Genomic DNA, 27,889 nt, shown 5'->3' on the forward strand with positions numbered 1-27,889 from the left:
ATATGGAAATTATATAACAAAATATGTGATATTTAATTATTATTTAATAAATCAAAACTTTACATCTTCTCAGTTCATTGACCCCTTTCGAATTCTTTGTGAATGTCTAGACTTGTTTTTGACTTGCGCACTGTGACAGTTGAAGTCACAAGCTTTAAACAATACATTTAATTATTTAGATAATGAAACTTTGACAGTATTACAAATTCGGGCAGACATATTTGATGCTAAATTTTCTATTCGTAAAATATCGTGTAATTTTGTTTTCGATTGTGAAGTGAGAACTATTTTCTTATTGATATAGGTAAGATATAATTCTCTTTATCTAAAAATTAACGAGATTTGTCCAATTAAAGTTTCCTGGAAAATGAACGATTTCAGTATAGTATTACATTTTATCAAAAGCTTAGATTTTATTAATTTTTTTTAATATTTTCAAAGTAATTAAAATTAAGCATTTTCTTCAGATAATTTGAAATTGTGTGAATCATTAATTTACTTATAAACATTAAACAAACGATAATCTAAAATATAGGATCAAAAAGTTGGTTTATCCTTGTCTGTCTGGACAGCATGTCGGCCATCTTTGTAGGTCGACGCAATTATTGTTCACGTCAAATCTTTTCAACTGTAATGTGTTTTTTCATATAAAAATATATATAGATATTGATATTAAAATACCTTATTTCGCTTGTAGTACAAAATAGTTATTATTAGATAAATAAAATACAGAGATACCGGATCTGTTTAATAACGACAAAAAAATCTTTCGATTTCTAGTTTTAAAAATGTGACTAATGTTGGAAATTTTTATTGGAAACTTTGAAAATTTTCAGCATATCGATAGAAAATAGTTTTTATTTTAAAATTTTGAAACAGATTGAAAATAAACATTAAAAGTGATTTGTTTTTCTTTGATGTTCGTGTTCGTGGCGTGTTTACAATAATCCGCTAAAGAATTTTCCGTGCTTTAATACAATATTGTGTTGTGGAAATTATGGATACCCGGAAAATTCTTAACTACCCAGATGTGATTTCCTCATGTGTGAACTGGTGAGTGATTTTTTGTCTTATTCATTTGATTTTAAATTTACTACCTAGAATATTTCTTGTCATTTGGTCTCGGATTATGGAGTGAAAACTATTTTCTTTTATATATCGATAATATGCGGCCATTCTTTTGGAACTGAAATTTCAAGTGAATTAAACTGGGGATCTTTTGATAAAACAAACTTAATCTAATCGTTTTTCACATATTTTTTTTTTGATTGATAGATACTCAATACATAATTAGTTAAAGGGTTGTTACTAAACTAATAATCGAGTTTTCTGTTTCATAGGAAACTTTCCAAGTGAAGGTTTCAAATATTTTTTTTTGGTATTTGTTCCTATTGTTGAATAATTGGTAGGTATAGGAAAGAGAAAATTTTTTGTTTGAATTTAGTGCTTAGCTGCTTCAATATCTTTGTTTTTCCAAATAGAAAAAATTTTTAGCTAATGAAATTATCAAGAATGTTTTTCAGGTGACTGATTTGCGTTTTGAAAACTGTTCAGTCAAAATTTTCAACATTCACTTTTCAATTATTATTATTTTCAATTATTTAATTTCTTGTATGAGCTTCTCGGGGTACAATAATTCGTAGGTAGGTAGAAGATAATTTTTAGGGTTGATATTTTAATATCTTTCTAGGGATTGTTATTCTATTTTTAAAATTTTATGTTTATTTTATGGTCCAAATGTAATATTTACGATCGATATTTTGATAAATTGTGGAACCTTCTCAGACCCTTTCTTTATCGTTCAAAGAATTTACTTTTTTTTGCTACATTTGTTATACCCAGAATATAAATGTGTTATTAAAAAATAACACGTCCAGGCCAACAACCCTCTACTTCCTACTTTTTATTTGTTCCAAGAATCGATTCTGAAATTAGGTATTAGATTTCTTTGAAAACCAACCACCCTTTTTTGTTTATTTCTTCTTATTTTGTTTATCTTCTCGATGTTTCCTTTTGTATCTAGTGTCCTAAAAAGAAATTCAAATTTTTTACTACTCATACTTAGATTATCAATAAATTTAACGAACATTTGTTTTGTTTGGGAGATTAAGGATACTTTAAACTATTGATTGGTGATACTTGGCGTTTTCTTATTTTACAATAGGGTTTTCAAATATTCAAGTTTTTCTTGGACAATTTCAATTTCCAATTAATTATATCACTTTAATTATTTGGATTGGAACAACATTTCCTATATGTAAAAGTTTCATATAAACTTTCTGTAGCTGCTTATTTAGTATTTTCCATATCACTGCAAAGCGTTATCATTAGAAAAATACAATGAAAACTGGGCAGTAGGAAAAACTAAGATATAAAATCCAAGAAAATAAACAGTTTAGTACAAAAGGGTATTTTCTCAAATTTCGTAAAACAATACTATATAGTTTTATTTGGCAAATAGGATGTTCCGAAAGTAATTGAACATAACAAATATATGATGATTTTTTTAGACAAAATGTTCTATTTGTTCAAATTTTCAACTCGACATGAAAAGTGTGAGTCAGTTTTGTGTAAATTACCATGTGTCTAGGTTTTGTAAAATGTTTTAATTTATTGTTTCAAGTACTTCTAATCTACATATATTAATAATAATAATATACAGGAGATGATTGTTTGTATTAAAATAAGTTGGATTTTAGTGATGAAACATTTTTTTCACTCCACCTTTTTTTTGGAGATATCACAACTACAATGTTGTAGTAACTTTTAGTTTCTTTATTATCAAATTTGTATTTATGTTTCTCTCAGAATCTAGAGTTTCGAAAAGAAAAGAAAAAATTAAGAATTATTTCAAATAAAACGCCATTTTAAGTATTATTTATTTTATTATACTATAGGGTGATATATCCATAGAAGTTAGTTGATACATGGGAAATTAAACCTCAGTTATTTTCTTAGTTATAATTGAAATATTTTCATTTTTGTATAATTGTGTGTAATGAAAATGTTTGTCTTTTTCTATGATGATGATGTTTATATTGTACTTATTGTCAAAAAATAATGAGTACGAAATTATGAAATAATTGAAATTATTGAAATTTCTTTTGTTTTATTTATCATGGAAATTTCCTTTCGGCGAGCGAGCAACAGTGCGACGAATTTTTCACTTATTTAAACAGTAGAATGATAAACGAAATTATTTTATAAATTCAAAAGATGCCAGATCTGAGACTAGGATGGTTATTCGTATTATGCTTTTAGAATACCAAAGTTTGCTTTGCAGTTTCTACAGCTATAACTTTTGAAGGTTTATTTTTAAAAATTTTGTATTTGAAGTTTTTCAAATAAAAAAAAGTTCAAAAAATTGAGATATGGAAATTTCTGTGGTGAGTTCCTTCTACGTATCTATTTAACCGAGTAACGAAATCAATAGTATTTACTCGGGACATAAATTAGCAAATTGCATCACTTATTCTTTTTACAAAAACTCCAAAACGTGAATTTGGTTTAGATATTTAGTACTAGCAGCGCTATCTATGTACAGAAGCTCATTTCAATATTAGTTATTACTATTTCGTATGTCTCAGCTCTTGATTTTTTGTCACCTATTTACAAAGCTGAAAGGAAGATGGCGTCCGTTATTTTCACACCAATTTATTTTTTTATTAAGACCAAAGTTGTGTTAAAGTGAAGAAACATATTTTTATAGAATAATGTGTCCACCATAACGGAAATATGAATGGAAACTTCTAAAAAATTGAACCCCATACTCTTCGAATAGTGGTTGAAGGTCGAATGCCCAATAGTGACATCTCTTATTGAATAGCTCGGTTCCATAATTTTTGAGTATTAATTTCATTAGGAAACATTGTTTGTTAAATGTTTAGTTCTCTTTGTTTCCACTATAAAATTATATTGATATACAGGGTGCGCCAATTTTGTTAAAAAGTTGAGTATTAGGGGGTCGTTTTAATACGTATCAAAAACATTTTTTTATTAATTGTATTTGAGGTCCATATTTTGAAATTATCTTATCTGTAACTTATTGTAATTTAAGAAAAAGAATTTATATGACTTTCTTAATAAGATGCATTATCATCGTAGTCGATTAAATTGTAATTATTTGTTATTTTATATACAAAGTGAGCCCAAAATTGAAATTCTCATTATATTTCTTCTTTCGAATGTATCACACTGTAATTTATCTTCGTGTAAATTTTTTTAGTATTCCCTATACGTTAAATTTATAAGAAAATTGCTAAAATTTATTGTAAACCCTAATTATTACCATTTCTTCAAAAAATGTGGTCAATCCGGTGTACTATAAAGGGCTCCTATCTATCAATTTAATATGTTTGGTTTGTAAAGGGGTTGGAACAATCTGTATATTTCGGGATAATTTCAAAATATAATTTTTAATGACATCAACTATTATTTGGTACACTTTGTGTAACTCTTTCAAGATCTATATTATGTTAAAAGACAAAAATAAATAACTAGATAAAAAAACTTTTATACACGAATTGGTAAAATTAATTTGATATCATGAGATATTAGAATCCTTTTAGAATGATTCAATAATTAGTTAAAGATCGTCTATTTGGTTTAATTGATTATTTTCCTGTAGATAAGTTTAGATTGTAAACGTGATTGATGTTTAAATAGCTACGAAAGTGAATATTTTTTATATCTCAAATACAGAAGACTCACCCTATATATATATATATATATATATATATATATATATATATATATATATATATATATATATATATATATATATATATATATATATAATCTATTTTGCAAAATAATTACAAAAAAATGTGTTTGTAAGAACGGAATTTTTTTGGAAAACTACTAGAAAACATATGTATGATTGATATTTTTCTAATATTATATCGTAAAATACAAATAGTTGAGAAAAACCCTGTATATCATAATTGGTAAAAATAATTTCAGAAAAAAAAAATGTGGTCCTCGCAATAACAAAAAATCTTAAAACTTTTAGTTGTAAACAACAACAACAATCAAGTTTTGAAACAAAAAAGGAATTTTTTGTATAATTGGAATTCGGAAGCGAACATAATTTTATTTAAAAATATCGTTTTAGTGATAATGATTTTGTATAATTTTGTAGGAATTTTGATTTGAGAATCGCAAATTTAGTGAAAAAGTAATTTTCCGTGAGAAATTTTCTTGTTATATTTTGTTGAAAACCACGAAGGCGAATTCGACAAATGTGATTCGACAACACGGATATTTTTTGTGAAGTTCATTTTGAAAATTTGATTTTATTGATATAATTTTCATTTATAACTAACTCACTCAAGTCGAATAAATTACAACATCTTGGGTAATATAACTTTGAATTTATAATACCGGGTACCATCTAAAAATTGTGGACTTGATATTTACGAGGCGGAAAATTTTAGTGGCTGACTGATTTAAGAAGTAATAAAAGTTTTTTTCTGAATATATTGTTACATAATTATCGTAAGATACCAAAATCTCATCCCCTATGACTATTCGAAATATAGGTCTTTATTGCAACTTAGAAAAGAAACTTACATTTTGGATGTACCTCGTATGAAGGAAATACTAAAATCAGTTATTAAAACTTTTTATTCAAATTTTTCTGAAATTTTCGGTCCGAATTATTTTATATTTTTTTATATCAAATTTTGATTGAAATGATTTTTTTTGTTATTTATTGAGTGAGCAGAACTTTGATCAGATGTTGGTTTTTGTGTTTTTAGGAATTCTAAGAATATTTTGTTGAGATTAGTAAAGTTACAGATTTTAATTATTGAAGAAAAATAGTTTGAATTTATTTTTGAATAATTTTTTTAATATTCATAAAGTTTTAACAAACATCCAATTATATTTACTAAACAATGTTTTCGAAATCTTTAGGGATCTTTTGAAATGTTAAATTTAAATATTTCATTTGAGCATAAAATTCATAATTCACTCGTGTTTAAAGCAAGTTTATTCTCTAAATTATTACTCAGATTACTCAGAATATGTCGCAAATTTGGACTACTCCCTTAGATTCAAACAGAAGATTGTTAATATTTATGACCAAAGCTAATTTTTCTCATTATATGATACTGATCAAATAACATCTTGACGTTGTTATTTTAGATTGATTAATTCTTTTCAGCGTTTACTGTAACATATTTAAGTCTAGTAAATAAATGATGAATAATTATGATGATAATCATATGATAGAATTGCTCGAATACACCTCAAATTCACTTTGATTCGAAATAGTAGTACATGGATCCTTCTGATCAATATAAATGATAATTAGATAATTAACTAACTTGAAAATGTGATTTCCATTCAAATGACTTTCTGAGTAATCTGTTGAGATTTTCCCAAACTTTGAAGAATTTTCGGTATCAATTTCGGTGTGTCGCGTATCGATTTTAAGTGATGGAAATCATGGAAATGGAAAATGGATATGGGGGCATTCCTATGTGGACAAAGTTATGTGAGTACAAATCATTTTACGTATCAAATTAACTTCCTAACTCTAAATCATAAACTTAAATAATATCTGCATAGTAAGTCAAATTACTAATTTTTTTTTATAATTTTACCATCTTCAAATATTATTATTGAAAAGTAATGAACGCTATGGATAATTAGTATCCAAGCAAGATTTATACTCAAAGATCGTAAAATTAAACCTCATTTTGGAAAATTTTTTCAATTGTTTCAAAAAATTGTTTCAAAGGATTTTTATAATCTGAGTGAATTCCTTCTTACTGATTAGTAATTTTAGCCATCATATGTTCAGAAAAACAATGGTTATTCTATAAGAAATTCTTAAGGTGTAGGTAGATTGTTTAGAATTCAATGTTTTTAATGGTTTACTACTATGGAGTCTGGTATGTTTATTTTAGAAATCTTTTATCATTTATGAACCATCATTACACCCTTTTTTTTGTTAAAAGTATCCTTCATTTATTTTTCTACATTGGTTATCGAGAATTTACAAGAGGTATAAAATATTTGAAAAACAACACGTGCGGTGCAGTTTAGGAACCTTTTTTATCTGTTTGTACATTTGTTTGTTTACATTATATCGAGGGTTTAATACCGATAACGAAAAATGACCGTGCAGCCCCTTCATGGATGCTTTGTCTTTGTTGGAAGGATTGTGTGTTTACATTTCAATCTTATTTTTGGCATTTATGAGATTACGTTCAACAGAATTGTTGAAGAGATAAGGACCATCCTACACTATGAGAAATTTTAAAATCGCAGTATTCTAGATACATACTCGTAATAATACCAAAATAACTATATATGTTGAGGGTTTAATACCGATAACGAAAATTGCCCCTGCAGCACCTTCTTAGATGTCTTTGTTTTTGTTGAAAGAATTTCTTGTTTATTTTACATTTCGAATTTATTTTTGATATTCATAGGAAATATAACGTTCAATAGAATCTTTTTGATATTTGGAGATGAGGACCACCCTACACCAAGATAACACAAATGTTTTGATTCATATGCAGCTATTCTTATGATATTCCTGAGAAACATAACGTTTAATAGAATATTTTCTGATATTGTTTATCTAATTTGGGGATGGCGACCACCCCCCATCCATGGGAAATTTTCAATTCACAGTATTTTCGATAAACAGCAAAAATAATACCAAGATAACAAAAATGTTTTGATTTATATGCAGCCATTCTTTTGAAACTTGAAATTGTTTTAGTCAGTACCATTGTTCTAAATTCTACGTTTTTTAATTAAGAAACATTCTCATGTACCTGTAATCACTCATGAAATTACTAATTCCAAAAACGAAGATATGTCGTAACACATTAAAAGTATACAGATTCCCAAAAGAAAATTACTATTGTCTGCTGCCCATAAATTCTACTTATATAGCCTTTTAATAATATTAAGTTATTGTGAATTGTAATAATTAAATCTATGCCATATTTTATTGTATGTATTATATCTATTATCATTAATTATTTAAAACTTTCTTAGAAATATTATTAAAAATATATCTTGCTTTATATTGCTTTATTTATTTTATCTTTGAAAACACTATTTTATTCAATATGGAAATCATATAACAAAATATGTAATATTTAATTACTTATTATTTAATAAATCAAAACTGTACATCTTCTCAGCTCATTGACCCCTTTCGAATTCTTTGCGAATGTCTAGACTTGTTTTTGACCTGCGCACTGTGAATGTTGAAGTCACAAGCTTTAAACAATACATTTAATTATTTAGATAATGAAACTTTGACAGTATTACAAATTCGGGCAGACATATTTGATGCTAAATTTTCTATTCGTAAAATATCGTGTAATTTTGTTTTCGATTGTGAAGTGAAAACTATTCTTATTGATATAGGTAAGATATAATTCTCTTTATGTAAAAATTAACGAAATATGTCCAATTAAAGTTTCCAGGAAAATGAACGAATTCAGTGTATTACATTTTATCGAAAGCTAAGTAATTAAAATTTAGCATTTTCTTCAAATAGTTTGAAATTGTGTAAATCATTGATTTACTTATAAACATTAAACAAACTATAATCTAAAATATAGCATCAAAAAGTTCGTTTATCCTTGTCTGTCTGGACAGCATGTCGGCCATCTTTGTAGGTCGACGCAATTATTGTTCACATCAAATCTTTTCAACTGTAATGTGTTTTTTCATATAAAAATATATATATATATATATATATATATATATATATATATATATATATATATATATATATATATATATATATATATAACGACATAAAAATCTTTCGATTTATAGTTTTAATAATGTGACTAATGTTGAAAATTTTTAATGCAAACTTTAAAAATTTTCAGTATATCGATAGAAAATAGTTTTATTTTAAAATTTTCGTGAAACGGATTGGAAATAAACATTAAAAGTGATTTGTTTTTCTTTGATGTTCGTATTCGTGGCGTGGCTTTGTTTTTGACTACCGATGTTGACATCAATAAGTTTAAACAATGCATTTAATAATTTAAATAGTGAAATTTTGACATCGTTACTAATTCAGGCAGACATGTAAATTTTCTATTCGTCAAATTTCGTCAAATTTCATTTTAAATTGTTAAGTAAAAACTATTTTCTTATTGATATAGGTAAGATTTAATTCTCTCTATGTAAAATCAACAAGAATTATCCATCTAAAGTTTGTGTGAATTCAATTAATTACATTTTATCGAAAGCTACGATTTTATTGATTGATTTTTTACATATAATAATAATAATAATAATTTATACATGGAGTAACAGTTTAGAAATAAGACTTATATCTAATTATTTGTGGAAAATAAATATAGGTTAGAAAAGGTTAGTGTAACATGGTTATACGATATTAGAATAAATTAGAAAATATGTCGGTTATTTAAATTTACAGGGCGACGAGAAACTTTGGAATGGTTGAAAATAATGAATGTTATTTGTACTGGAAGTAATCTCGAAACAAAAATTCTTGTATATTGCAGCATTTAACTTCTAATTATTGTTCACACAAGAACACTCTGTATTCGAAGAGTGGTGAATTTAGGTTCCATCTATATTTAATCGAAATATCTTTTTCTTTTGAGTATATTCAAAATTATAAAACAAGTTGTCCAAGTATCAAGACATGGCAATATGAAAATTCATTTTTGTTAAAATTTGTAAATAAATTAGTTTATATTTCATATTAATAATTTGTAAAAAATGTCGTAGGCTTCTATAGTTATAGTCCATTACGCCCTTTCGAAAAAATATTCTCACATCTGTGAACAAGATGTTTTATTGCTGTAGTAGTAGGTAAAGATATGGATTTTTCCAATAAGACCCATTCAAAATGTACAGATAACAAAATAATAAAGTAATAAATATTATGGGTTCGGACCGTTTTACATTTTGTATAGAGCTGACCAAAAGAAAATAGTTCACTATCATATTTGGCAAGCTTGATTATCAAATTTTGAGAAAATGCTGATATTTTTACCGTCTCTCCAAAATAATATAAGTCTCAAAAATTCTTCTCTAATTTATAATTGTTTTCTTGTTAAACTCTAAGTTTGTTTAAACTTGTAAAAACAATATGATAATTAATCAAGTTTCGAGGATTCACAAACTGAGGATCTTTTGAGTCGTTTAATAAAGCATCTTCTTCTTCCATTCAAATCCAATTTGGAGAAAATCGTTGATTATATTATTGCAGCTATGTTACAAAGTGGGGGTGTTTATTTTGGAGGAAATAGAGATCATTTTTTTAATAACCATCATCATTTTGTATTAGTGCGGAATCAATTATTTGTACACACTTTTTATTTACTGAAAACAATATAGAAATAATCTCAAATCATTCTATAAGATGAATACACGGAGAAAATATGACTTTCCAATGAAACAGTTACTGTTAGAAATTATCTCTTCATTTAATAAACTTTTTGTCATCACCTCTTCATTTGTTTAGAATCGCTTCTCACATTTTATACACAAAAAATTCTTTTCTCTTCTTATTAATCTAATAACTAAAGCATTTTTCTTCATATTTGTATAAAAATTGATTGATTCTAAAATAATAATTTAATTTTCTTACGAATTTTCAACAAAGATGAGTGTTATTTAATCGACATCGCAGTATTTATTCTCCAAAGTGCTTAAATGTGCAAATTCTAACAAGTCTATAAAGAATTTCGAATGCAGATCGATAGTAATAGGAAAAAGAATATAAAAGCCCACCAAGTTCGATAACTACAAAACATTACTTTTGAAGAAACTGTACCAAAAAAAACTTCAGGGTTCCAAATATTTTAATTCTGGTATGTTTATGTTAGAAATCTTTTAAGAACCATTATTAGACCCTTTTTTGTTGTTGAAAGTAGACTTTATTTATTTTTCTACATTGGTTATCGAGAATTTACAAGAGGTATAAAATATTTGAAAAACAACACGTGCGGTTCAGTTCTAGAACACTTTTTATCAGTTTGTAGAATAGTTTGTTTACATTATATCGAGGATTTAATACCGATAACAAAAAATGACCGTGCAGACCCTTCTTGGATGCCTTTGTCTTTGTTCGAAGAATTTCTTGTTTACCTAACATTTGGAATATATTTTTTTTAATATATATGAAATAACTTTCGGCAGAATCCTTTGTGAATGTTTGTCTAATTTGGGTATGAGGACCACTCCAAATATGGGAAATTTTAAAATCACATTATTCTAGATACATACTCGTAATAATACCAAAATAACTATACATGTTGAGGGTTTAATACCGATAACGAAAATTGACCGTGCAGCCCCTTTTTAGACGACTTCATCTTTGTCGGAAGAATTTCTTATTTACTTCACATTTCGAATTTATTTTTGATATTTATAGGAAATATATTTGGGGATGAGGAACACCCTACACTATAGGAACTGAAAATATTAAAATCACAGAATTCTCGATATCAAGATAACAAAAATATTTTGTTTTGTACTTTATACATATGCAGTAATTTTTTGGAACTTGAAATAAATCTTAATAACATTGTTTTAAACTCTACATTCTTCAATTAATAAACATTTTCATATGCCTACCAATAATCAATAATAAAATTACTAATTCGAAAACGTAGATATGGCGTTCACTACGATTCTCTCTAATTGTTTTATTTAATTTGGAGTTAAGGACCACCTTACACTATGAGAAATTTCCAGTATTCTCGATAATTAATTAAAATAATACAACATATATTGAGGGTTTATTACTGGAAACTCCGAAAAATTACACGTGCATGGTCCTTCTTACTTACCTTTGTCTTTGTTTGAAGAATTTTTTATTTACTTTACATTTGGAATTGATTTTTGATATTCATAGGAAATATAACGTTCAATAGGATGAGGACCACCCTACATTATGGGAAGTTTTAAAATCACAGAATTCTCAATATCAAGATAACAAAAAAGATTTGTTTTGTACTTTATACATATGCAGCTAATTTTTTGGAACTTGGAATAAATTTCAGTAACATTGTTTCAAATTCTACGATCCTTAATTAATATATAAAATTTTCATGTACCTGTAATAACTAATGAAAGTACTAATTCGAAAAACGAAGGTATGTCGTAAAACATTAAAAGTATAAAGATTCCCAAAAGAAAATTACTATTGTCTGCTGCCCATAAATTCTACTTATATAGCCTTTTAATAATATTAAGTTATTGTGAATTGTAATAATTAAATCTATGCCATGTTTTATTGTATGTATTATATCTATTATCACTAATTATTTAAAACTTTCTTAGAAATATTATTAAAAATATATCTTGCTTTATATTGCTTTATTTATTTTATCTTTGAAAACACTATTTTATTCAATATGGAAATTATATAACAAAATATGTAATATTTAATTACTTATTATTTAATAAATCAAAACTTTACACCTTCTCAGATCATTGTCCCATTTCGAATTCTTTGCGAATGTCTAGACTTGTTTTTGACCTGCGCACTGTGAATGTTGAAGTCGCAAGCTTTAAACAATGCGTTTAATTATTTAGATAATGAAACTTTGACAGTATTACAAATTCGGGCAGACATATTTGATGCTAAATTTTCTATTCGTAAAATTTCGTGTAATTTTGTTTTCGATTGTGAAGTGAAAACTATTTTCTTATTGATATAGGTAAGATATAATTCTCTTTATGTAAAAATTAACGAAATATGTCCAATTAAAGTTTCCAGGAAAATGAACGAATTCAGTGTATTACATTTTATGGAATGCTAAGGTTTTATAATTTTTTTTTAATATTTTCAAAGTAATGAAAATTAAGCATTTTCTTCAGATAATTTGGAATTGTGTGAATTATTGATTTACTTATAAACATTAAACAAACGATAATCTAAAATATAGCATCAAAAAGTTCGTTTATCTTTGTCTGTCTGGACAGCATGTCGGCCATCTTTGTAGGTCGACTCAATTATTGTTCACGTCAAATCTTTTCAACTGTAATGTGTTTTTTCATATAAAAATATATATAGATATTAATATTAAAACACCTTATATCGATTGTAATACAAAATAGTTATTATTAGATAAATAAAATACAGAGATATCGGATCTGTTTAATAACGACAAAAAAATCTTTCGATTTCTAGTTTTAAAAATGTGACTAATGTTGAAAATTTTCAATGGAAACTTTGGAAATTTTCAGTATATCGATAGAAAATAGTTTTTAATTTAAAATTTTCGTGAAACGGATTGAAAATAAACATTAAAAGAATTTTCCGTGCTTCAATACAATATTGTGTGGTGAAAATCATGGATACCCAGAAAATTTTTAACTACCAAGATAGTCATTTCCTCATTTGTGAACTGGTGAGTGATTTTTTGTCTTATTAATATGATTTTAAATTTACTACTTAAAATATTTCTTGTCATTTGGTCACAGATTATGAAGGGAAAACTATTTTCTTTTATATATCGGTAATATGCGGCCATTCTTTTGGAACTTTGAAATTTCAAGCGCATTATACTGGGGATCTTTTAATAAAACAAACTCTAATCGTTTTTCACATATTTTTTTCTGATTGATAGATACTCAATACATAATTAGCTAAAGAGTTGTTACTAAAATAATAATTGAGTTTTCTGTTTCATAGAAAATTTTCCAAGTGAAGGTTTCAAATATTTTTTTTCTGGTATTTTTTCGTCTTGTTCAATAATTGGTAGGTATAGGAAAGAGAAGATAATTTGTTGTTTGAATTTAGTGCTTTGCTGCTTCAATATCTTTGTTCTTTCAAATAGAAAAAATTTTGAGCTAATGAAATTATCAAGAATTTTTTTCAGGTGACTGATTTGCATTTTGAAAACTGTTCAGTCAAAACTTTCAATATCCACTTTTCAATTATTTAATTTCTTGTATGAGCTTCTCGGGGTACAATAATTCGTAGGTAGGTGGAAGATATTTTTTAGATTTGATATTTCAATATCTTCCGAGGGATTGTTATTCTATTTTTAAAATCTTATGTTTATTTTATGGTCCAAATGTAATATTTATGATCGATATTTTGATAAATTGTGGAACCTTCTCAGACCTTTTCTTTATCATTCCAAGAATTTAGTTTTTTTTGCTACATTTGTTATATCAAGAATATAAATGTGTTATTGAAAAATAACCCTCTACTACCTACTTTTTATTTGTTCCAATGATCTATAGTGAAATTAGGTATTATATATCTTCAAAAACCAACCACCCTTTTTTGTTTATTTAAGCAAACTGATATACCTCTTCTAGATGTTTCTTTTTGTTATTCATATTCTAAATGTATCCAAAATTTAGCACTTGATAAAGGCTTTATTTATTACTGCGTAGAAAATGAAACAGAAATTTTTAAACTTGAAATAAATTTAATACTATATAAATTCTACGATATTTCTTTACTTAATAAACATTTTCATGTACCTACTTGTAATCACTAATGAAATTACTAATTCGAAAAACGAAGACGTAGGATATGTATATTTTTATTTGGCAAATAGGATGTCCCGAAAGTAATTGAACATAACAAATATATGATTATTTTTTTTCACGAAATGTTCTATTTGTTAAAATTTTCAACTCGACATGAAAGGTATGAGTCAGTTTTGTGTAAATTACCATGTGTCTGGGTTTGCTAAAATGTTTTATTTTATTGTTTCAAGTACTTCTAATCTACATATATTAATAATAATAATATATAGAAGATGATTGTTTGTATGTAAGTAAGATGCATTTTAGTGATGAAACATTATTTTCACTCCACCTTTTTTTTTTTGGAAATATCACAACTACAATGTTGAGATCTTGGTAATTATACACTTTCACGGTCACCTGGTTTTTTGGCTCTAGAAAATCGAAAAATGGATGGATTTTAATAATCTTGGTCTCAAAATGTTCCATTTTACGGCGGATTTATAAAAAAAGTAGTAGAAATAGCTGGAATGAAAATTTCTCATAGTTTTACTATTTTAAATCGTAAAAAAAAACGGTTTTGCAAAATAATCCTTTACAAAAAATTATCTCATTATCAGATAAAGTTCTTATATTTTTTTTGTATTCTACATAAATTCTAAAAAATTCTAGAAAATTGAACCCCATACTCTTCAAACAGTGGTTGAAGGTCGAATGCCCAATAGTGACATCTCTTATTGAATAGCTCGGCTCCATAAATTTTGAGTATTAGTTTCATTAGGAAACATTGTTTGTTAAATGTTTAGTTCTCTTTGTTTCCATTATAAAATTATATTGATATACAGGGTGCGCCAATTTTGTTAAAAAGTTGAGTATTAGGGGGTCGTTTTAATACGTATTAAAAACATTTTTTTATTAGTTTTATTTGAGGTCCATATTTTGAAATTATCTTGAACGCCTTAAACATAATTTTTTGAAAATGAGATTAAAATTTTTTGAGTACTTTGAGAGTTGTATACAAATTTATATGAGATGTAGGTAAATAAAAGAACCCTCTGTAACTTATTGTAAGTTAAGTAAAAGAATTTAACTGACTTTCTTGATAAGATGCAATATCATCGTAGTCGATTAAATTGTAATTATTTGTCATTTTATATACAAAGTGAGCCTAAAATTGAAATTCTTATATTATTTCTTCTTTCGAATGTATCACACGGTAATTTATCTTCTTGTAAATTTTTTTAGTATTCCCTATACGTAAACTTATAAGTAAAGGAGTTGCAACATTCTGTATAGTTCGAGATAATTTCAAAATATGATTTTTAATGACAATAATTATTATTTGGTACACTCTGTGTAACTCTTTCAACATCTATATTATGTTAAAAGACAAAAATAAATAATTAGATAAAAAAACATTTATACACGAATTGGTAAAATTAATTTGATATCATGAGATATTAGAATCCTTTTAGAATGATTCAATAATTAGTTAAAGATCGTCTATTTGGTTTGATTGATTATTTTGGGGATGTCCTGTAGATAAGTTTAGATTGTAACCGTGATTGATGTTCAAATAGCTACGAAAATGATTTTGTTTTATATCTCAAATATAGAACACTCACCCTATATATATATATATATATATATATATATATATATATATATATATATATATATATATATGTGTGTGTGTGTGTGTGTGTGTGTGTGTGTGTGTGTTTGTAAGAACGGAATTTTTTTTGGAAAACTACTAGAAAACATATATATGATTGATATTTTTCTAATATTATATCGTAAAATACAAATACTTGAGTAAAACCCTGTATATCATAATTGGTAAAAAAATTTCTGTTAAATAACAAAAAATAAAAAAAAATAACTTTTAGTTGTAAAAAAACTAATAAAATCAAGTTTTGAAACAAAAAAGGAATTTTTTGTATAATTGGAATTCGGAAGCGAACAGAATTTTATTTTAAAATATAGTTTTATCGAGAATGATTTTGTATAATTTTGTAGGAATTTTGATTTGAGAATCGCAAATTTAGTGAAAAAGTAATTTTCCGTGAGAAATTTTCTTGTTATATTTTGTTGAAAACCACGAAGGCGAATTCGACAAATGTGATTACTTGGGTGATTTTTTACTTTTTTGCTTACAACACGGATATTTTTTGTGAAGTTCATTTTGAAAATTTGATTTTATTGATATAATTTTCATTTATAACTAACTCACTCAAGTCGAATAAATTACAACATCTTGGGTAATATAACTTTGAATTTATAATACCGGGTACCATCTAAAAATTGTGGACTTGATATTTACGAGGGAAAAAATTTTAGTGGCTGACAGATTTAAGAAGTAATAAAAGTTTTTTTCTGAATATATTGTTACATAATTTTCATTTATTATACATACAGGGGCAATCTATTTATAAATATAGTGTTTGATTGAATGGTTTGACGTGAATAAATAAAGGGGACCACAATCTATTTGCATAATTTTTTTGTACTTTTTTAATTGCAAGGGTATTTAGAAAAAATATTACAATTCATGTTTTTGTTTAAGGTGTTGGTGCGCGATTCCACGCGAAATTTTAACACGTTAACGAAACAAAAGGTAAATGTAGTGCACGTTCCATAATGCGGTTTGCCAAAAAGTAGTTGATTGTTGGATAAATAACAAAAAAAATGGTTTTCCATTTTTCATAACAAATATTTCAAACGACATATTTTACGTTTCTACTTGGTACTGCTAGATAATTCAATTCATTTAAACGTACGATGAAATTTTCCAATATTTTAAATCAAATAAATTTTTCTCCATCCATTATTCCAAAATATATGCTGATAAATTGATATTTTTCCCAAAAATTGAATGTAACACAATTTCAATATGATATACGAGGAATATCCACTAAGAAAGTTCCATTTGGTTATAAAAAAACATACGAGCAGGTCAAAAAACATATTTTTCATGCTGTTAACCTAATTTTCTATGTAGTTTCGAAAATTTTTTAAACACTTGTTTTTGTATGCCTCCTCCATGTTCTTCCGGCTCGTTTCAACTTTTAGCGAGAGATTTCAGGTATAAAAAGAGATGAAAGTCGGTAGGAGTGAGGTCCGAGCTATACGGAGGATGATCAAACACACCCCAGCCAAATTCTTGGAGCGGTTTTTTTGTCACGTCACAGTGGGAGATGGGGCATTATCGTGAAAAAAAACAAAAACCATTTGACAGTAATCCTCGGAGTTTGCCCTGTTTCTTAATTTCCACGCATGTGCCTAAATCAAACGGCAAAACGTCGGAGCAAACGGTGGAAATGAGTTGTCGAGGTGTCGAAATTTGCTTAGGGGTATCGTAAGATACCAAAATTTCATCCCCTATGACTATTCGAAATATAGGTTAGAAAAGGAACTTAAATTGTGGATGTACCTCGTATGAAGGAAATACTAAAATCAATTATTAAAACTTTTTATTCAAATTTTTCTGAAATTTTCGGTCCGAATTATTGCATCAAATTTTGATTGAAATGATTTTTTTTGTTATTTATTGAGTGAGCAGAACTTTGATCAGATGTTGTTGGTTTTTGTGTTTTTTGGAATCCTAAGAATATTTTGTTGAGATTAATACAGTTACAGATTTAATTATTGAAGAAAAATAGATTGAATTTATTTTTGAATAACTTTTTTAACATTCAGAAAGTTTTAACAAATATCCAAATTTCGACTACTCCCTTACATTCAAACAGAAGATTGTTAATATTTATGACTAAAACTAATTTTTCTCATTATATGATACTGATCAAATAAAATCTTGACGTTGTTATTTTGGATTGATCAATTCTTTTCAGCGTTTACTGTAACACATTTAAGTCCAGTAAATATTTGATGAATAATTATGATGATAATCATATGATAGAATTGCTCGAATACACCTCAAATTCACTTTGATTCGAAATAGTAGTACATGGATCCTTCTGATCAATATAAATGATAATTAGATAATTAAGTAACTTGAAGATGTGATTTCCATTCAAATGACTTTCCGAGTAATCTGTTGAGATTTTCCTGATCTTTGAGAACAAATCTGTTGGGTTAATGAGATGATTGTGTGATGAATGTCATAAATGAGGTAGGCAACCGCCGCGATATGGAAAAGTGATTCGTAATTTTCGGTATCGATTTCGCTGTGTCGCGAATCGGTTTTAAGTGATGGATATCATGGAAATGGAAAATGGATATGGAGGCTTTCCTATGTGGACAAAGTTATGTGAGTACAAATGATTTTACGTATCAAATTAACTTCGTAAAATATTTGCATAGTAAGTTAAATTACTAATTTTTTTTATACCATCTTCAAACATTATTATTGAAAAGTAATGAACGCTCTGTATAATTAGTATCCAAGCAAGATTTATACTCAAAGATCATAAAATTAAACCTCATTTTGGAAAATTCTCTCATTTTTTTCAAAAAATTACTTAAGGATTTTTATAATCTGAATGAATTCTTTTTTACTGATTAGTAATTTTAACCATCTTATGTTCATAAAAACAATGGTTATTCTATAAGAAATTCTTAAGGTGTAGGTAGATTGTTTAGAATTCAATGTTTTTAATGGTTTACTACTATGGAGTCTGGTATGTTTATTTTAGAAATCTTTTATCATTTATGAACCATCATTACACCCTTTTTTTTGTTAAAAGTATCCTTCATTTATTTTTCTACATTGGTTATCGAGAATTTACAAGAGGTATAATATATTTGAAAAACAACACGTGCGGTGCAGTTTAGGAACCTTTTTTATCTGTTTGTACATTTGTTTGTTTACATTATATCGAGGGTTTAATACCGATAACGAAAAATGACCGTGCAGCCTCTTCTTGGATGCTTTGTCTTTGTTCGAAGAATTGTGTATTTACATTTCAATCTTATTTTTGGCATTTATGAGATTACGTTTAACAGAATTCTTAAAGAGATAAGGACCACCCTACACTATGAGAAATTTTAAAATCGCAGTATTCTAGATACATACTCGTAATAATACCAAAATAACTATACATGTTGAGGGTTTATTACTAATAAACGAAAATTGATAATGATAATAAAGATATACAGGGAGTATCAGTTGAGAGATAGGTATGACTTATTTACAACTAGGATAACTTGGTTATACGAAATTAGAATAAATTAGAAAATATGTAGGTTATTTAGATTTACAGGGAGACGAGAAACTTTGGAATGGTTGAAAATAATGAATGTTATTTGTACTAGAAGTAATCTCGAAACAAAAATTCTTGTATATTTCAGCATTGAATTCCTAATTATTGTCCATACAAGGACACTCTGTTTTCAAACAACTATTCGAATATTTCTATTAATGAAAATTCGGTTTCATCACTCCTCGTTTTTTTCTTCTTTAATATTGGACATATTCCACCACCTCTTAGCTGTACTACTGCACCACACACTGATATGTCTTTATTGTTGTTTCCTTCACGAGATCCACAATGTTCTTCCTGTTCCATTCAAAATTCCTTCAAAGTATTTAGCCCATCTTTTAATTTTTCTTGTGAATCAATTAAGGACTCTTCTCTCGTTGTCCCTTATATAAATTACTCTGTAATTACCTAACTGTGTCCTCTCGTGATTTTTTTGTTCTATTGGTAAAAATTTCTCAATTCTTTGTTTTTAAACTTGATGGTAAATGAAACTTTTCTCAGAGTTGACTTTAGTTTCCGTGTAAAATTAAAAAATGTGATTCATATGTTTGATTTGTTCAACTAATTTTGGTATATACCGTATTATGAATAAACTCTGAATTTGTGCACAGTTTGTTTACTAGAAACAACTGAATTATAACATGTAACTCACCCTATACACATGATCTGCTGTCCAAAATGTCCATATCAAATCAAATTAATTGTCAATAAATCAATAATAAAAGTATTCTTATTACGATCAAGTAATGCTATTTCTCAATGATCCTTAATAAAAGTCTTGTACATTTTTTTCAAAAATACACATTTCAGAGTTTGCAAAAATACCCAAAATTATTTTTAGTATTCTGATAGATTTGTTCTATCGATGTCGGTATTTAGTTAAAAGAATTTAATATTTTATGATGGACTTCCTTTTTATTATTTTGAGGGATTGCAGCTTTATTATACTTTTATTGGTGCCGAAATTTAAATTTATTTATTTTCGAGGAACATCACGTTCAAAGGAACCTTTTTTTATCCTTTCATGTTTATTATTTTACAAAATTTCATATTCAAAAATACACGTTTCAGAGTTTGCAAAAATACCCAAAATTATTTTTAGTATACGGGTAGGTTCGTTCTATTGATGTCGTTATTTAGTTAAAAGAATTTAATATTTTATGATGGACTTCCTTTTTCTTATTTCAGGGAATGCAACTTTATTATACTTTTATTGTTGCCGAAATGTAAAATTATATATTTTCTAGAAACATCACGTTCGATGGAACCTTTTTGATCCTTTCATGTTTATTATTTTACAAAATTTTATATCCTCTCAATCGTTATTTAAGAACGATAACCGCCCGATACTAATGTGTCCAAATTCTACATTCACCAAGCAAATAATATATTTATTTGAAATTACTTGTAATCATTAATTGAAAATAAGGCTTTAAAACAAAGTAGTAGGAAAAACTAAGATATGAAAGTACAAACAATTCTGATAAAGTTTAATATAAAGCGGGGTTTCCTCAAATTTCCCGAATTATTATGGAGGTGTATCTTTATATGGAAAATAACCATTTTCTTCTCTATAATTTGAATGTAAATTCACTTATAAAAACTGAAACATGCGGTAGCGCGAAAAACAAATTTGATGTAATCTTAGTGGTAATCAATTAAAACGAGCTTCACGGAAAATTCCCGTTTATGAATTTTCCGAAAATTGTTACAGATAGTTTCGAATATACGTGTCCATACCATATTTTCGTAAGTTTTTGAAAGAAAAATGATGCGAAAACTTTTTTTTGTGATACTAAGATAGGAACGAGGACCACATAATATTTTTGAAAAATTTTCAAATCACAGCATAAATATTATACTGTCATTCTTTTACTATTATGTTTTGAAATATAATTGCTAACCATCCTGTATATACGGCAACACCAATGTTGCTCTTCGTGCTCCATTCTCTCAATTTTTTCAAAAAATCACTTAAGATGTATTATAATATGAAATCCTATTCCCTGATTAGTAATTTTAGCCAATAGTTATATGTTCAGGAAAACAATGGTTATTCTATAAGAAATTTTTATTGTGAACTTAAAATTATTTCAAATATTCAAGATTCCTTCGGACAATTTCATATATCAATTAATTCTATGACTCTATTTGGATTGTAACAATATTCTTTTATGTAAAACTTTCATACGAACTTTCTGTAGTAGCTTTCATATTTTCAATGTTACTGCAAAGCGTTATCATTTGAAAAATACAGTAAAAAAAATTTCATTTGCAATAGAATACCAAGAAAGGATTTGTATATTTATAATCTCTACACCAAATTAAATTGTTATATATTATAAAGGCAAAATAAAAATTTAAGATACCCATCCCATCAGCAGTTTGACAAAAGTTAAATTTTGGGAAATGAAAGTTCAGTTAGTTTCGTAGTTTTCATTGAAATGATTTCATTTGTGTTACTTATTAGATGTATATTGAGAATGCTTATTATTTTCTAATGATTATGATGTTTATATTGTATCCAGGATTTTCTTATTGTAATAACCAAGAACCAATTATAATTTTCCTTGTTTTATTTATCATGGAAATTTCCTTTCGGCGAGCGAGCAAGAGCGGGACGAATTTTTCACTTATTTTAAACTACACGATGATAAATGAAATTATATTATAATTTCATAAGATTCAAAAGATGCCAGATCTGAAGGCTAGGAAGGTTATTCATATTATGTTTTTGGAATACAAAGTTTGCTTTCCAGCTTCCACAGCTTTAAGTTTTGACGGTTTATTTTTCAAAATTTTGGATTTTCTTAATTTAATAACCACAAACCAATTACCTATTATGAAAAGTTTAAAGAAATAATGAAATAATTTTTGGTTTAGATTTTTAGCACTAGCAACGCCATCTTTACAGAGAAGCTCATACTGAGCTTATTTTAATATTAATTTCTACTATTTCGTATGTCTCGGCTCTCGACTTTTTGTCACCTATTTACAAAACTGAAAGGAAGATGGCGTCCGCTATTTTCACACTAATTTATTTTTTCATTAAAACTAAAGTTGTATCGAAGTGTAGAAACATATTTTTTATTGAGTTAATGATTTAATTATGAAGAAAATGTAAATAGAAAAGTCTAAAAATTGAAAAACACTCTTCGAACTGTTGATGATGGTCGAATACCCAATAGCGCCACCTCTTATTGAAAAGTTGTATTTCATTACTTTTCAGTAATAATTTCAGTAGAAAACATTTTTTTTAAGTGCCTACTTCTCTTTGTATTTGATATAAAATTATATTGATATACAGGGTGTGCCAATGCAGCTAAAAATTTGAATATTAGGGGTTCATTTTAAAACGTATCAAAAACATTTTTTATTAGATGTCTTTGAGGTCCATAATTTGAAATTATTTCGAACAAGCGAAACATAATTATAAAAACATGAGGATGAGGTTTTTTTTTTTAGTTCTTTGAGAGGTGTGGGTAAATTTATATAATAATCGTCGGTAAATAAAAGAACGCTCTGTAATTAATTCAACTAGATATTACAACAAAAACTCTAATGACAAAATGTAATGTCTATCAAAATAGATTAAATAAATTGCTTAACGGAAATTTAAAAAAAAAACATAATATCTATGTATTATAATTATTTGATTTCGTATTAACGCTCAGGTTATTTTTCAAACAATTTTAAAAAATGGAAGATTTGAATTTATTTTTTTTTGTTTTAGGTGTTTGTGCGCGATTCGACGCAAAATTTTAACCCGTTAACGAAACGAAAAATATATAGTGTGCGAATCGATAAAGCGGTTTGCCAAAAGGAAGGTGATTGTTGAATAAATAACAATAAAACATATTTCTTCAATTTTTGTAACAAATATGTATTTTAAATTACAAATATATGTGTTTCTAAAATGGAAATGCTGCTGCATGGGGAATATATGAATACATGTAAAATTCTATTTTCTATTATCGTTTTTCTGTGTCACGTTTCTTTCCAAAACTTAACCTGTCTGAAAAAAAAATTTTTTATGTAATAAATTTTTTACAAATTAAATTTACAAATATAAAAAAAATTATAGATATCTGGAGAATAATATTCGTATGAATTTGTCTTTTTATGTTTGTTTTTTTCAGTTAAGTAAATTGAAAGTATGTGTGTGATAATTATTGTATCTTGTATGCGTGTGTAAAAAATTCCGTTTTGCAATCTTCATATCGATGGCTACTTCATTTGTTATAAATTTTCGTTTTTCTCTCCCAAACTGGACCTGAAATTTAAAAATATAAAATGTTGTAAACTTCGAATATGTGAAGTACTTTGATAATAATTGAATGATAAAATAATTATACCCTGTTTTGTTCTTATGCAGAAATTGATAAAATTGAATTCTTCGAGATGAAAATTACATTTTTTTAATAATAATTCGAAAAAAAAAAACATATTTTCTGGACATTTTATTTTATAATCGACTGTGAACAATTTATTCAAACGTTAATTGTTTCTAAGTCATATCAACCCTTAAAAAAAGAAAACTGCATCTGTTTCTTTTTTAATTTTGAATGTTTTCTGCTCAAGTTAGTTAAATTAAATGGAAAATTTTTTCAAACGTAAATTATTTCTAATATATATCAATCATTTAAAAAAAACACTGAATCTGTTTATTTTTAATATTCTCTGATCAAGTTAATAGAAGAAAGTATGTATGTAATAATGATAAATACCTTTTACGGAATGGAAATTTTCCAAAGTCCATCAAATAGGAAGCAAACTTGTGTGAAAAATCAAGTTTTCCAATCTTCATATCGACAGCTATTTCATTTGTTATAAATTTTCGTCTTTCTTTCCCAAACTGGACCTGAAATTTAAAAATATAAAATATTGTAAATTTCGGATCTGTGGATTACTTTGATAATTGATTGATAAAATTATTATACACTGTTTTGTTCTTATGCAGAAATTTATAAAATTAAATTTTTCGAAACTAAAATTCCATATTTTTAATAATAATTTGAAAAAAAAATCATTTTCTGGACTATTTTATTAATTGAGCCACTTGGAAAAATTTTTCAAAGTTATTATACATCGTTGTTTTCTAAAACAAATTTTCATAAAATTGAATTTTTCTAAACTAAAATTCCATATTTTTAATAATCATTTGAAAAAAAAATCATTCTTTGGACTATTTTATCATATAAGCGACTTGGGAAAATTTTTCAAAGTTATTATACATTGTTTTTTACTAGAACAAATTTTTATAAAATTGAATTTTTCGAAACTAAAATTCCATGTTTTTAATAATCATTTGAAAAAAAATCATTTTCTGGACTATTTTATCATATAAGCGACTTGGAAAAAATTTTGAAAATTATTATACATCGTTTTTTACTAGAACAAATTTTTATAAAATTGAATTTTTCGAAACTAAAATTCCATGTTTTTAATAATCATTTGAAAAAAAATCATTTTCTGGACTATTTTATCATATAAGCGACTTGGAAAAATTTTCAAAGTTATACATCGTTTTTTACTAAAACAAATTTTTATAAAATTGAATTTTTCGAAACTAATATTCCATGTTTTTAATAATAATTTGAAAAAAAAATCATTTTCTAGACTACATATTTTATCATATAAACGACTTGGAAAAATTTTTCAAAGTAATCTTACATGGTTTTTTTCTAAAACAAATTTTTATAAAATTGAATTTTTCGAAAGTAAAATTCCATTTCTTCAATAATCATTTGAAAAAAAAAATCATTTTCTAGTCTATTTTATTAATTAAGCCATTTGGAAAATATTTTCAAACGTAAATTATTTCTAATTTATATCATTAAAAAACACTGCATCTATTCTTTTTTAATATTCTCTGGTGAAGTTAACAGAAGAAAGTATGTATGTAATAATAATAAATACCTTTCACGAAATGGAAATTTTCCAAAGTCCATCAAATAGGAAGCAAACTTGTGTAAAAAATTAAGTTTCTCAATCTTCATTTGTATAAATGTTCATCCTTCTTTTCCATTATCGACTTAAAAATTTGAAATTTGAAGATATAAAATCATGTGATAAATATCTAACGTAAACTCCGAAACATTTAATTGAATTATAAAATTATTATACACTGTTTTTTTTTCAATGTAGAATATTATAAAATTAAATTTTTGAAAGGTAGAATATTCTCTATTAATTTTTGGGACAAACGGTGTTGGTGTTCATAATTTTGAACCTTTCACCACAAAAATACTAAGAAGAATGAAAAATGCCCCACCCCACATGTTCTGGTCGCTTTGTTGGGATTGGCTACATCTTTCGAACCCTTGTTTCGATTGGCCGAGAACAAAGTTGGGTGAAAGAAGAAGGGCCTCTGTTATAAAAACGTCGTTTTCATCCATTGTATGTCATTACATTATAAATTTTCGCGGCGCTTAAGCTTACGTTGTAACTTATTCTAAATCCTTTTGAAAATTTTTGTGAATTGTGAAGTGCATCATTTACAAATGTAAGTAATTTCTGTCTTTACTATTTTCATTTTTGTATTATTGATGTTTAATATTTTTGTGAATATAAAATTTATTTCTCAAATAATATTCTGGATATATTTTTATCTTTTGGACTTATTTCATTTTTTTATTTCTGGAATTGTGATATTTTAAAATTGTTTTTTTTTTCTTTAATTTTTTTTTCAATCTTCAATTATTTTCTTATATTTAAATTTCAAGTGCAATTTTGTGGATAAATGTTAAATTTTCACTGTATAATTATTCCAGATTTTCAATTGTTATTTTGAAATTAGTTATTCATTGTTACTGTATACTTTCATACATTTTATTTCCCGTAGAAGATCTTGTCATCTTCGTTTTGAGTTCTTACAATTTTTTTCATTATAATATCTGTATGAAATTTCTTAAGAATACATATTTTCTAAACTATCGTTAGAATTTATTAAAATTTATTATTTTCTTGTATCCAAATCCAGAAGTAAATTCACAAATTCAAAATTTCTCTTAATTCAGAAATTGTCTCATATTGCATTTTTAATATATTTTTTTTATTTTTGAGAGGTGGTTGTTATAGAAATGTTCAATTTGATTTTTATAGTTTTTTCCGTCCAAGATTGATTGGTAAAAAATCCCTATATTGAGTTTAATTTCTATAGTTTCTATTTTTTTTACTAATGTTTAAAATTTATCTGAATATGAATAATTAGAATGGTCGACAAAAAAAATGTTTTTGAAGTAACACAAGAATGAATAGCATATTGTGATAAAATGGAAAATATGAAAAAAATAAATAATAGTAACACTTAAGTTAAGTTTTTCAGAATCATATTCATTTGTAAAATATTTATTGAAAAAAATTATTTCACTTTTTTTAAATCTTATATATTTTCACCATAAATGAACTGCGGCGCGTTTGACTCGACACTTTCGTCTTTATATTCACTTTTTGCATAATGAACAGAAGAGAACCGCTTACTATGAAACTCAACAAAATACTAATTTTTAATGTTATTTTTATGTTTATTATTCTGAATAATACAGTTCAGGTACTTTTCGGCCATAAAATTTACCGATTTTATCCGCCCCTTTATAAAATTACCTACCTGCTAGCCAATAAAAATAGGGATAATTAAACTATTGGAAAGTCCTTGGTATTAGGGATTAATGAATATTTTTTTTATTATTAGACTGGTATTTCCATTTTAAAAATTAATGTCTCACTTGTGTTATGAAATTCTTGTCGACCATTTTTATTATACATAAAAAATTTTGGGATATATCATAAAATATTGGGGTGCAGTAAGTTATACTTTTATATAAATAAATGAATGAATTAATTAAAAGGCTAGATAATGACGATAAATAGCGGCTTGTGATAAATTCATCCGAGAATTAACTTTGGACGAAATATGACTGATCGCAGTAAAAGCAACCATCTATCGTTAGAAAAAACTGAACTTGTTTTTCAAATATTGGAGAAAAAATGGCGACATCTTGTTGTGGTTGGGCTGGTGCATCATTCTATGCAAAAAAATTCATTGACTGCGTTTCTTTACTGACAGGCCGTTCTGGATTTTGAGCTGCTGGAGCTGGTACTTGTTTGATTTTTAGGTACATAGTCGGGTAATTGTGTCTGGTGACGTCTCGTTTCGACGGTTAGCAGTTTTCAGCCGGTCTATAGCTTCCATCTTTCTATTGTGCGGA

At 26.4% G+C, this 27,889-nt stretch overlaps 1 long non-coding RNA gene across 1 annotated transcript; it reads left to right on the forward strand.

The window, feature by feature from the left end:
- The first annotated feature begins 12,580 nt into the window (after positions 1-12,580).
- On the forward strand, positions 12,581-26,976 carry LOC130899351 (uncharacterized). Its single transcript, XR_009060016.1, has 3 exons — positions 12,581-13,382; positions 17,024-18,727; positions 23,413-26,976. It is a non-coding gene; the product is annotated as an uncharacterized LOC130899351 (long non-coding RNA).
- Positions 26,977-27,889: the final 913 nt, after the last annotated feature.

Source organism: Diorhabda carinulata, chromosome 11 (assembly GCF_026250575.1).
Source record: "Diorhabda carinulata isolate Delta chromosome 11, icDioCari1.1, whole genome shotgun sequence".
NCBI classification, from domain to species: domain Eukaryota; kingdom Metazoa; phylum Arthropoda; class Insecta; order Coleoptera; family Chrysomelidae; genus Diorhabda; species Diorhabda carinulata.